This window comes from Peromyscus eremicus, unplaced genomic scaffold (genome assembly GCF_949786415.1).
Source record: "Peromyscus eremicus unplaced genomic scaffold, PerEre_H2_v1 PerEre#2#unplaced_1851, whole genome shotgun sequence".
Taxonomy (NCBI): domain Eukaryota; kingdom Metazoa; phylum Chordata; class Mammalia; order Rodentia; family Cricetidae; genus Peromyscus; species Peromyscus eremicus.
In genome coordinates, this window is record NW_026736086.1 from 1 (window position 1) to 10,895 (window position 10,895).

At 47.1% G+C, this 10,895-nt stretch overlaps 1 non-coding gene across 1 annotated transcript; it reads right to left on the reverse strand.

Moving 5' to 3' along the window:
- Positions 1-8,779: 8,779 nt before the first annotated feature.
- LOC131902087 (U1 spliceosomal RNA) lies at positions 8,780-8,941 on the reverse strand. Its single transcript, XR_009376996.1, has one exon. It is a non-coding gene; the product is annotated as a U1 spliceosomal RNA (small nuclear RNA).
- Positions 8,942-10,895: the final 1,954 nt, after the last annotated feature.

Below are 10,895 nucleotides of genomic sequence, written 5' to 3' on the forward strand. Positions count from 1 at the left end.
TTTGATCCCTTTGCTAAAAGCATTCTGGTTGCTCCCCCACTTTCTTTCATTCTGACAATTAGGGAGTTTCCTAAGCATAGTTAGAAAAAAAAAGGCTTTTTTTTTTCCTCTCAAATTTCTCTAAGTTCACCCTTCCCTGCACTTTTCTTTTTCTTTTAGTTTTTTGGGATGTAGGGTTTTTTTGTTTTTTTTTATGAACTTTGGGCTTTGAACCTTTTTTTTTTTTAAAGGTTTCTCACAGAGATCCGCCTGCCTCTGCTTCCCAAGTGCTGGGTCTAATAATTATTACTGACAAATAATATAGAAAATAAATCATGTAAGATAATAAGTAATAGGTTTTCTGCCCTCCCCCCAATAATAAGTTTCTCCACTGATGAAGTAAACCAGAGTAAGCCAGATCAAGCTGAACTGAAAAAGCATAACAACAGATATATTGAGCAGAACAACTCCTAGACAGGGTGTCTGGTGCCAGAGAAGTTAGTCACACACCTGAACTAAAGCAGGGGGATGTTACAGGCTGTCGGAGAGAGGTGAGGACGTGTCTGCCACAAGCCAGGTTTGTGCCCAAGCATGGTCAAAAGCTGAGTGTTTAGGCAGGGACCTGGGTGGCCTGCAGCATCGGGACAATAGCTTGTGAGAATTCGGGGCTGGGATTTTGGTGCCTTTCCTTTGTTTGGAGACTCTCTGGGCAGGCCGGGTCTGGAGAAATGGGGAATGGGGCTTCCAGGACCATGCAAGGCTGAGCCAGAGGTTCCACCCGAACGGTAAATATTAGTAGGTCACCACACCTGGCCTGAATAAGTCATTTGTGTGTGTGTTGCAGGGATTGAACTCAGGCCATCGGGCATGCATGGCCATGTAAGAGCTCTTCCACGGTGAGTCATTTCACGGGCACAGTGGCAATATTTTAAATGTATATAATGCTGGGTGTGGTAATGCACACCTTTAATCCCAGCACTCAGGAGGTGGAGGCAGGTGGATTTCTATGAGTTCGAGATCTACATAGTAAGTGGCAGGACAGCCAGGGTTACACATAGAGACTCTTGCCTCAAAAAGAAACAAACAAACAAAAAGTATAAATCGGCTGCTGTACTGAAGGCCCGTTCTCTTGCATCGAATCTAAGGCCTCTCAGGACGTGTGTGCGGCAGAGCTGTGCATGCCTGTACTCCATGCACACTGGAGGCTGAAGCAGGAGGATGGAAGTTCCAGGCTAGATTGGGCTACAACCCAAGACTAGGTCTCAAACAAACAAAACAAACCCCAGGAAGTAGATACTGTCTTCATTGGCTAAGTATCTTAATCATGGCCTTCTGAGGTCACCTACCCCTCCCACATCCTTCGATCCCCCCACCCAGCTTCGGGCTCAATCCCAGCCCTTGGGCGTGCTCGCAAACGGTCTGCTTCTGAAGCGCGCCCTCACTCCTCTATTCTCAATTTTTGCCTTCATTTATTGCAGTGGTTCTCGACCTGTGGGTTGCGACTCCTGGGGCCAAACAACCCTTTCACAGGGGATATTTACATTATGATTCATAACAGTAGCAAAATGACAGTTATGAAGTAGCAATGAAGTAATTTTATGATTGGGGGGGTCAGCACAACATGAAGAACTGCATTAAAGGGTCGAAGCATTAGGAAGGTTGAGAACCACAGACTTAGAGGCTAATTATAGTCTATTTCAATCCTCAGACTTCTGTCACCAAATGCCAACCTTTTTTGGGCTTGTTGCTTCAAGATATGGTCTTACATAGCCCAGGCTAGCTCAGAACTTGCCAGGTAGCTGAGGCTGGCCTTGAACTCCTGATCTTCCTGCCTCTACCTCCCAAGTGCTGAGATTATAGGCATATACCATGACCAGTTATTCTGTCTGTCTGTGTACCTTCCTTCCTTCCTCCCTCCCTTCCTTCCTTCCTTCCTTCCTTCCTTCCTTCCTTCCTTCCTTCCTTCCTTCTTCCTTCTTCCAGAGCTGGGAGTTGAACCTAGGCAAACATTCCACCATTGAGCTATATCCCCAGCCCTAAAAAAACATAAGCAAACACTTTCTTTTTTTTTTTTTTTTTTTTTTTCCGAGACAGGGTTTCTCTGTGTAGTTTTGTGCCTTTCCTGGAACTCTCTTTGGAGACCAGGCTGGCCTCGAACTCACAGAGATCCGCCTGGCTCTGCCTCCCGAGTGCTGGGATTAAAGGCGTGCGCCACCACCGCCCGGCCACTTTCTTTTTTTGTAAAATGATCTACTTGTCAAGGTCACCTGTGCATCCTACTCGCACCCAGAATTCCCAGGACGGGACTCAAATGACACCAAGTTTGAACAACCACCTGTACCACACACCCTCCCTCTACTGCCTCCTGCTGCAGGCAAGGGTGTGGCCACCGGCCTGGCGGCCCCAGCCAGCAGTCTCCAAGCCTAGTAGCAGGGCACAGAAGGACATACAGCAGACCCTCCACTAGCAGGGCACAGAAGGACATACAGCAGACCCTCCACAAGCATTGGCTGTGTGAGTGATGTCACGGTTGAAGGAGTGAGCCGGAGCCGGGAACCTCAGCTCTTCCCTCGCCCTTAACCAGAAGATTAATTGATCACGAAGTCCTACATCATAAATCTCTCTCAAATCCCCTCTCCCTTTTGATGTCTGCCTCGCTCCCGTTGCTGGATTTTGTCAGGGCTACAGTGAGATAAGTAAAAGGGAAACCTCTGGGGGCAGGGAGGAAGAAAGGAGAAGTCCCCGTGGAATCTGGACTGAACGTACCAGACCCAGTTTGCCTGTTCTGTTCTAGCTCCGACGTTTGTCTTTTCCTGACGCTGTATTCTCTGCCGAGGCTTGGAGATGCTTGTCACTCGTTTGCCAGAGGAAACACCACTCGGTCTCCATGTGCCTACTGACATGCCGTCACATCCTTCTGTGTCACTTACTTTAGTTATTTCTTGTAGTAAGATCCGTCTATCGGGAAGGCACGCAAAGACACGCACAAAGTGTCTGTTTAATTCTTGTAGCTCCCATGACCCCAGGCATAGAGTAAATGCTTGGTTAAGTGTCTACTGACCATACAAAATAAATGAGGTAGTTCTGTAATTAGGGACAAAACAGATGAAACCCAGCACAGTAATGTTAAGTGAAGTAAGCCATCACAGAAGGATAAATGAGTGAGTGCATGGCCTCACTCACAGGTGGAATAAGACAAACTTGATCTCATAGAAGTCGATAGCAGGACGGTGGCTACAGGGCTTAGGGAAGCAGGAAAGAGGTAAGGGGCCGGTTCAGTTACAGCAAAGCAAGGGGCTGTGTGTGCATGGCAGGATCACGAGAGACAAGTCACTGTCGATTTTAAAAAGCAGCAAGAGGGGCTGGAGAAATGGTTCGGTGACTAAGAGCACCGGCTGCTCTTATAGAGGGGTCTAGGTTTGGTTGTTTCCAGCCCTCACACAGAGGCTTTAGCTCCGGGTGATCTGATGCCCTCTACTGGCCTCTGCTGGCACTGCACCCAATTGGTGCACACACATACACAAACACACTATTAAAATAATTGGTGGTGGCGCACGCCTTTAATCCCAGCACTCTGGAGGCAGAGGCACGTAGATCTCTGTGAGTTCAAGGCCAGCCTGGTCTACAGAGTGAGTTCCAAGAAAGCCAGGGCTACACAGAGAAATCTTGTTTCAAAAAAATATAAAAATAAATAAATAAATACAATAATAAATTAAGTTAGAAGAAAGATTTCCTGATGATTTGACTCTAAGAATTCTGTTTAACATTTGAAGAGCTACCTGTGTTATAGTTGATTTTAACATTTGCATCAAACCTTCCCTGCCCTAAACCCTCGGGCTCCCCAGTACTCACGGGACTGGGTCCACATTTGTTAACCACACTTGTAGGGGTTTCCACGGTGGGTCCACTCTTCCAGTCTAACCTCCCTGACAGTGGGGTAGGAGCTGCCTTCTGTGATGTACTGGGTTAAATCTGAAATCGGGGGACCTGACTGCAGCAGTGTTTAGAGAATGCCACCTCTGTCAGCGAGGGCTGGAGAACGCGGGGTACCAGAAACCCTATTCAAAACCTGGGGGGAGCACCAGGAAAGTGGGGTTCAAACATGACTGGGACTATATTGGTGTAATTAATAATGCCACTCCACGTAGTTAAAAGGAGATTTATTTAATGGTGTAACTTACAAATTAAGGGATAGGTAGGTCGCGGGGTCTGGGGAAGGTGTATCACAGTCCAGCGGTGTTCTCTGGAGCTCTGCTTGGCCCACCTCCACCATCCAGGGTCCTGGAACCAAGAGCGCCTGCCGATCCAGATCTCGGGTCCCCAGGCGCTTCCCTTGGCCCCGCCTTGTAAGCGTGACAGTTGCCGGTCTCAATGGGGGTTGGAACTTCCAGATCAAAGCTGGAATGGCTACCCACTACAGGGCTATGGAGCAAGAACAACACTGAGCCTGGCTTGCGAAAGAAGTGAAACTTGAAGGTGAAAAAAGGGAACCCAAGGAGTGAGATGTGGACAACAACCCACGCGAACCAGCTAGTGTCTAGCCACAACTCTTGAGGACGTTGGTGACGGTTCTGCCCCTGACACTGGCAAACGCTGATGACGCCATCAACAGTTGCCGATCTATCCGGGTAGTTTCCTTTGGTATAGGCTCCAGCTAGCCAGGTGCTGCTCAGGATGCCTTCTCCTCAGGCCAAGGGCTTGGTGTATGCAGATGTGACAATCTGCCCTGGGAGCTTGGGTGATGTGAGGCCACCGCTGGGAAACAAGGTGACCCATCCCAACAACGGGGGTCCAGTTCTGGGCGTGAGGACCTGACCAGCACATTCACCCATCTCTCTATAGGTTGGTTCCCTGCGTGGCTCAGCATCCACTGCTCAGTTACACAACAGCTGGAATCCCCTTGGTGAGGCAGGAGGTTTTAGAGTCTAAGGCCATATAGCAGCAAGACCCTGTCTAAAAAATCAGGGACTGGAGAGATGGCTCAGTGGTTAAGAGCACTGGCTGCTCTTGCAGAGGACACATGTTGGGTTCCCAGAACCTGGAGGGCAACTCACAACCATCTGTACCTCCAGTTCCAGAGGATCCAATGTCCGCTTCTGGCCTCCTCAGGAGCCAGGCATGCACATGGTACACAGACATACATTCAGGCAAGCACTCATATACATAAGATAAAAATAAAATCTAAAAAAAAAAAAAAAAAGAATTTTTGGTTTGGTATTAGGACAGAACTTCCAATAATTTCTGAAACTGCCCTAAACGCATTTCTGCTGTTTCATATTAGGAATTTATTTGAAGCAATATTCTCAGCATTACTGATTATAAAATCAAAATATTGATCCACTCTGAAAAATGTTGAAGTTCTCTGTGTCTTGCAGCATCAAATATTCAGCCAAGATTTAATTCTTTACATAAAAAAGATGCACAGCTATTTCATTAGTATGCAAATTAGCTTTTGTCTTGAATAAATGTTAAAGTTATTTATATTTATATACACACACAAAAGAACTGTTATAAAATGAATTTCTTTAGCAATTATTATTTATAAATGTTTGACTTGTATGCCTGTGTATCTCTATATACCTGGAGTCATATAAAACTTTCACAGGTGAGAAAGGGTCTTGAGTGGAAAAAGCCTCACTCTAGACAAATGTTTTCTTTCCCTGGCCTTCACGGTGATGTCCAGAGGGCATGGGTCACATCTACCTTGGGGACCTAAGAAATATCTGCTACATTGGACTTGGCAAAAGCACCTTGGCTTTCGCCTCTGCAAACTCCTAATGTTTCCCAATGTGTAAAATGGGAATAAGACTGGTAAATGGCTTAGAGAACAGAACAGGAATAATACATTTGAGGACCACCGTTCCAAGGGGGTTAAAACCCAACAAACCCTAGTGACCGCTATTACTGCCCTCTGGCATGATCTTTTAAGCTCCACGTGACCCCCTTCCTTCATCTGTGTCCACGGATGTCACCCTTTTTGAAAACTACTGCAGTGCTGATTCATTGTCAATTTCTTCTTTTTTTTCTCCCCGACCCCCAAGAAAAGGTCTCACTACACAGCCCTGGCTGTCCTGGAACTCATCATGCAGACAAAGGCGGTCTCCAACTCATCAAGCTCCACCTGCCTCTGTCTCCCGGGTGCTGGAATCGAAGGCATACACATTTATTCTTGTGGTGTCAAATTTCATTTTAAATTCACATTCTAATCTAATTTGTACATCTCTTTCTCCAATTTTTTTTTTTTTTGAGACAGGGTTTCTCTGTGTAGCTTTGTGCCTTTCCTGGAACTCACTTGGTAGCCCAGGCTGGCCTCGAACTCACAGAGATCCGCCTGGCTCTGCCTCCCGAGTGCTGGGATTAAAGGCGTGCGCCACCACCGCCCGGCTCTTTCTCCAATTTTTAAAATTTGGGGACTGGATATATCTTTTGCTTTATGGTGGGCAGAATTCGAAGATGGCCCCCGTCCCCACCCCAGAGGTAGGGCATCAAGTGACTGAAGAGACTTGGTCCCCACCTGAAGCTGTGTCAGAAGGCACAGTTAACTGATGGCTAAGAGGCCTTCCCTGGTGGGCCTGACTTAATCACATGAAGTCATTAAGAGCCCAGCCGAGTTTCCTAGGTACGGTAACACAGGAGAAACAGGTCCTGGTGTCCTGCTGTGAAAAGGGGTCACTTGACGATGACAAAGCACACATTTCAAAAAGCTGGAAGAAAGGATTTTGAAAATTTTCATCATAAGAAGTGATCCTGTTTAAAGAGTCCAATATTTACCTGCTATGAACACCACAATATGTAGTATGTATCCAAAGCTTAAAAAGGGGCCTGGAGAGATGGCTTAATGGATAGAGCACTTGCCGAGCAAGAGTGAGGACCTAAGTTCAGGTCCCCAGAACCCACAGAACACCAAGTACGGTACAGTGTGTGCAGGTAGAGAGTGGAGAATCCTGGAAGCCCCGTGCACAGCCAGCAGCCTCGGGGACACAGCAAAGATCCTGTGTCGTACCTGCAACACGGCACATGTATGTCTGCGCTCACATACACATATATGCACACATATCATAGAACACACAGAAATGATAAAAAAAAACTTTAAAAAATACATTTAAAAAAGGGGGGAAAGAGAGTAAAACAAAATCATGATTTCAACATAAACAAGTTGAGTGTTTTCTGCAGAGGAAGAGACCGAAAGCAAGCACAGGGTGCCCTGAGCCTTGAAGGCAGAGGGGGCAGCAGGGGGCTGCAGGGGGTGCAGGGGGTGCAGTGGGCTGCAGGGAGCAGAAGGGGGCTGCAGGGGGTGCAGGGGGTGCAGGGGGTGCCGGGGACTGCAGGGGGTGCAGGGGGCCTGCAGGGGGCTGCAAGGCGTGCAGGGAGCTGCAGGGGGCAGTAGGGGGCTGCAGGGAGCTGCAGGGGGTGCAGGGGGGTACAGGGCTTGCAGGGGGTGCAGGAGGCTGCAGGGGGCAGCAGGGGGTGCAGGGGAAGGAGCTGCAAGGGGTGCAGGGGGTGCAGGGGAAGGAGCTGCAGGCAGCTTTTAGGACCTGAGCATGGCACCCTCCTACTGACAACCAGGGAGGAAGAGGGCTTCCGGGAGACATCAAGGAAGCAGGTTCTGCCAGTACATGCTGGAAGAAGCTGGAAGACGCCGAGCTCAGAGCCACCAACGCCACACTGCAGCTCTGTGTCACCCTAGTCTGCCCTGCAGAGCTCTGCGTCCTAGGTGGCCCTCCTCTGAAGTCTCTGCAACCATTCTTGTTGGGTACCAAACACCGAAGATGAGCACACACTTCCCTCCAGTGCCTGTTTTTGTTGGTTTGTTGTCTTTTGAGACAGGGTCTTACTCTGTAGCCCAGGCTGGCCCTGGTTGCAAAATCTTCCTCAGTCTGGGAATACGCATCTGCCAGAGCAGGACGTGATCTCCAGTACCTCCTTTATACTCAGCCACCTTACCAAACCTGCCAAGGGAAGTGACTTCGTGTGACCACCAGGGAAGTCCCACTGTACCTGGCCTCTGCCTAGGATCAACTGCAAATGTGTTTTAATGGAAGATTCCTTGAATAATAACTCCAAGAGCAGCATCTTCATAAACCACGAAAAGAATCATCTAAAGCGGAAATGCACCTAGATACACACTGCATATACCCAGTGGCTTCATTTTAGCTGCAAGATGCTAAAACCAGTTAGTGGGATGTTTTACAAACCAACCATCAGAAGAATTTCTTGGTAAAATTTCTTTGCATAATTTTCTATCTCAAGAAGCATATAACTAATTTGTTTCCACATCAATGCAGAAAAAGGTCCTTAGAAACAGTGCTTTGCTGGTGTCTTTTTCTTTCTTTCTTTCTTTTTTAATAAAAAAAAAAAGCTGAGGGGCAGTTAAGAGCAGTGGCTGCTCTTGCAGAGGACCCAGGTTCAGTTCCCAGCACCCACATGGAGGCTCCCAACCAGCTGTAACTCCAGCCCCAGGAGATCCGATATTCTCGGACCTTGCATGCACAGATGTATAAACATACATGCAGGCAAACACACCCATACATATAATACAAAAATAAATTAAAAAATTTAAAAAGTTGGGTGCTAGGTGTGGGCCAAAAAGTTGGCCCATATTCTTAATCCCAGCTCTCTGGAGGCCGAGGCAGGTGGATCTCTGTGAGTTTGAAGCTAGCCTGGTCTACATAAGGAGTTCCAGGACAGCTTTGTTTTACATACCCACTCTCAGAGATGTGCCGTGTATATTAGTATTTCAAAACCCTAAGAGGTCATGATATGATTCTCTCCATTTTTTTAAATTAAAAAAATTTGTTTCAGGGGAGAACTTAACAAGTCCCCACCACCACAAATTGTGCAGTCAAGTTTCCCAAATTGGGGAAATCGCAGGAGTCTGCACATCTGGAGTGCAGTGGAGAAGCCTTCCTTGCCCTGGGAACACCACCTTCCTGACCACGGCACCTCCCCTGCAGGTAAGTATACTGTCTTCATTTTTTTTTATTTTTCATTTTTGGTTTTTGGTTTTTGGAGACAGGGTTTCTCTGGGTAGTTTTGGTGCCTGTCCTGGATCTCGCTCTGTAGACCAGGCTGGCCTCGAACTCACAGAGATCCGCCTGGCTTTGCCTCCCGAGTGCTGGGATTAAAGGTGTGCGCCACCACCGCCCGGCACTTCATTTTTTTTTATTTCCAATTCAACATTTCCCAAACACATTTATTTAACATAGACCCTCTTCTTGGAAAAACAACCTTTGACATCTTGCCAGAGAACCGTTTAGGAAATGCTGGCCTAAACAAACCTGTCCCTGCCTCCGAGTAAGTACTGATTCCAAAGGCCACCAGGGAAAGGAAAACCTCAGAAGTCATGTTACTGAAGACACCCGAAAGCGGGAGACACACTTCCGTCCTCCCTTACAGGCTGCACTGCTTTTTGTTCAGTTTCTAAACAAGTTAATAAACTGAAAAAGGGATTTTTGACAGCTGTATTAATTTTACAAAATACCCATGCAGGAAAATGAATATCCCAGGCATTTTCTAGCTTTAACCATTCCATGTATCTATTCATGCATCTCAGTACACACACACACACACACACACACACACACACACACACACACAGTGATGATGACTTGTACCTATGAGGCTGTACCACTGTACCACTGAGTTACATCCTTGGTCCCTGATGAAGTTTATGAGAAAAACTAACTTTAGTTCATGTTAAGAGTAAAAGAGTCGGGCAACGATGGTGCACACCTTTAATCCCAGCACTCGGGAGGCAGAGGCAGGTGGATCTCAGAGTTTGATGCCAGCCTGGTCTACAGAGTGAGTTCCAGGACATCCAGAGCTACACAGAGAAACCCTGTCTCAACCCCACCACCACCACCACCAAAAAAAAAAAAAAAAAAAAAAAAAGAAGAAGAAGGAGAAGAAGAAGAAGAAGAAGAAGAAGAAGAAGAAGAAGAAGAAGAAGAAGAAGAAGAAGGAGAAGTAGAGGAAGAAGAAGGGTAAGAGAGCCAGGTGTGGTGGTGACCCACTTGTAATCCCTGCACTCAGGAGACAGGGGCAGGTGGATCTGTATGAGTTCAAGGCTGGCCTGGTCTACATAGAGAGACCCTGCCTAAAAAATACATAAATGTGTGAGAATATTATTATTATTATTATTATTATTATTATTATTATTATTATTATTTTGGTTTTTCGAGACAGGGTTTCTCTGTGTAGCTTTGAGCCTTTTCCTGGAACTCACTTGGTAGCCCAGGCTGGCCTCGAATTCACAGAGATCCGCCTGGCTCTGCCTCCCGAGTGCTGGGATTAAAGGCGTGTGCCTCCACCGCCTGGCTCGAGAATATTATATTAGCTTAGAACGTCTGTTCCTTTAAATTTATAAACTCTCAAAGAAAGCCCGTGTACACGAAATGTGAAAACGAATACTTGTTTTTCATTGAAGTTGAAATAGAACTGTAATATTCTTCTAAAAAGGAGAGGTAAACATTGCATGCTTTAGTTGCCGTTCTCAGACTTCAGCAGGTTTCGGAGCATCCTGGAGGGAGGGTGACTGTGGTGGGACCCAGAAGTCTGTTTTTGATGACAGTCTGTTCCAGGAAGCCCCCCACCCCCTTGAGCTGCTGAGCTTCTCCTGCGAACCCCTGAAGAGTGTCTCTCAGCAGGCAGTGGCCCCATGCAGTTTCAGTGAGCACCGATCCCCGGGAACATTTCTAAAGTCCAAACTGCTAAGATTTGCCGTTTTGATGTAGGTTTATTCTTGTTTGGTGGTTCTGTGTCTCACACCCTGTGTGGTTCTCCGTGAGGGGCCTGGTGCTGTAGACCCATAATCCCAGCCACTCAGAAGGCTGAGGGAGGGTGGCAAGTTCAAAGCCTGACTGGGCCATTTATCAAAGAGTGTGCCTCAAAATAAAAAGGAAAAGGGCCTGGGGACA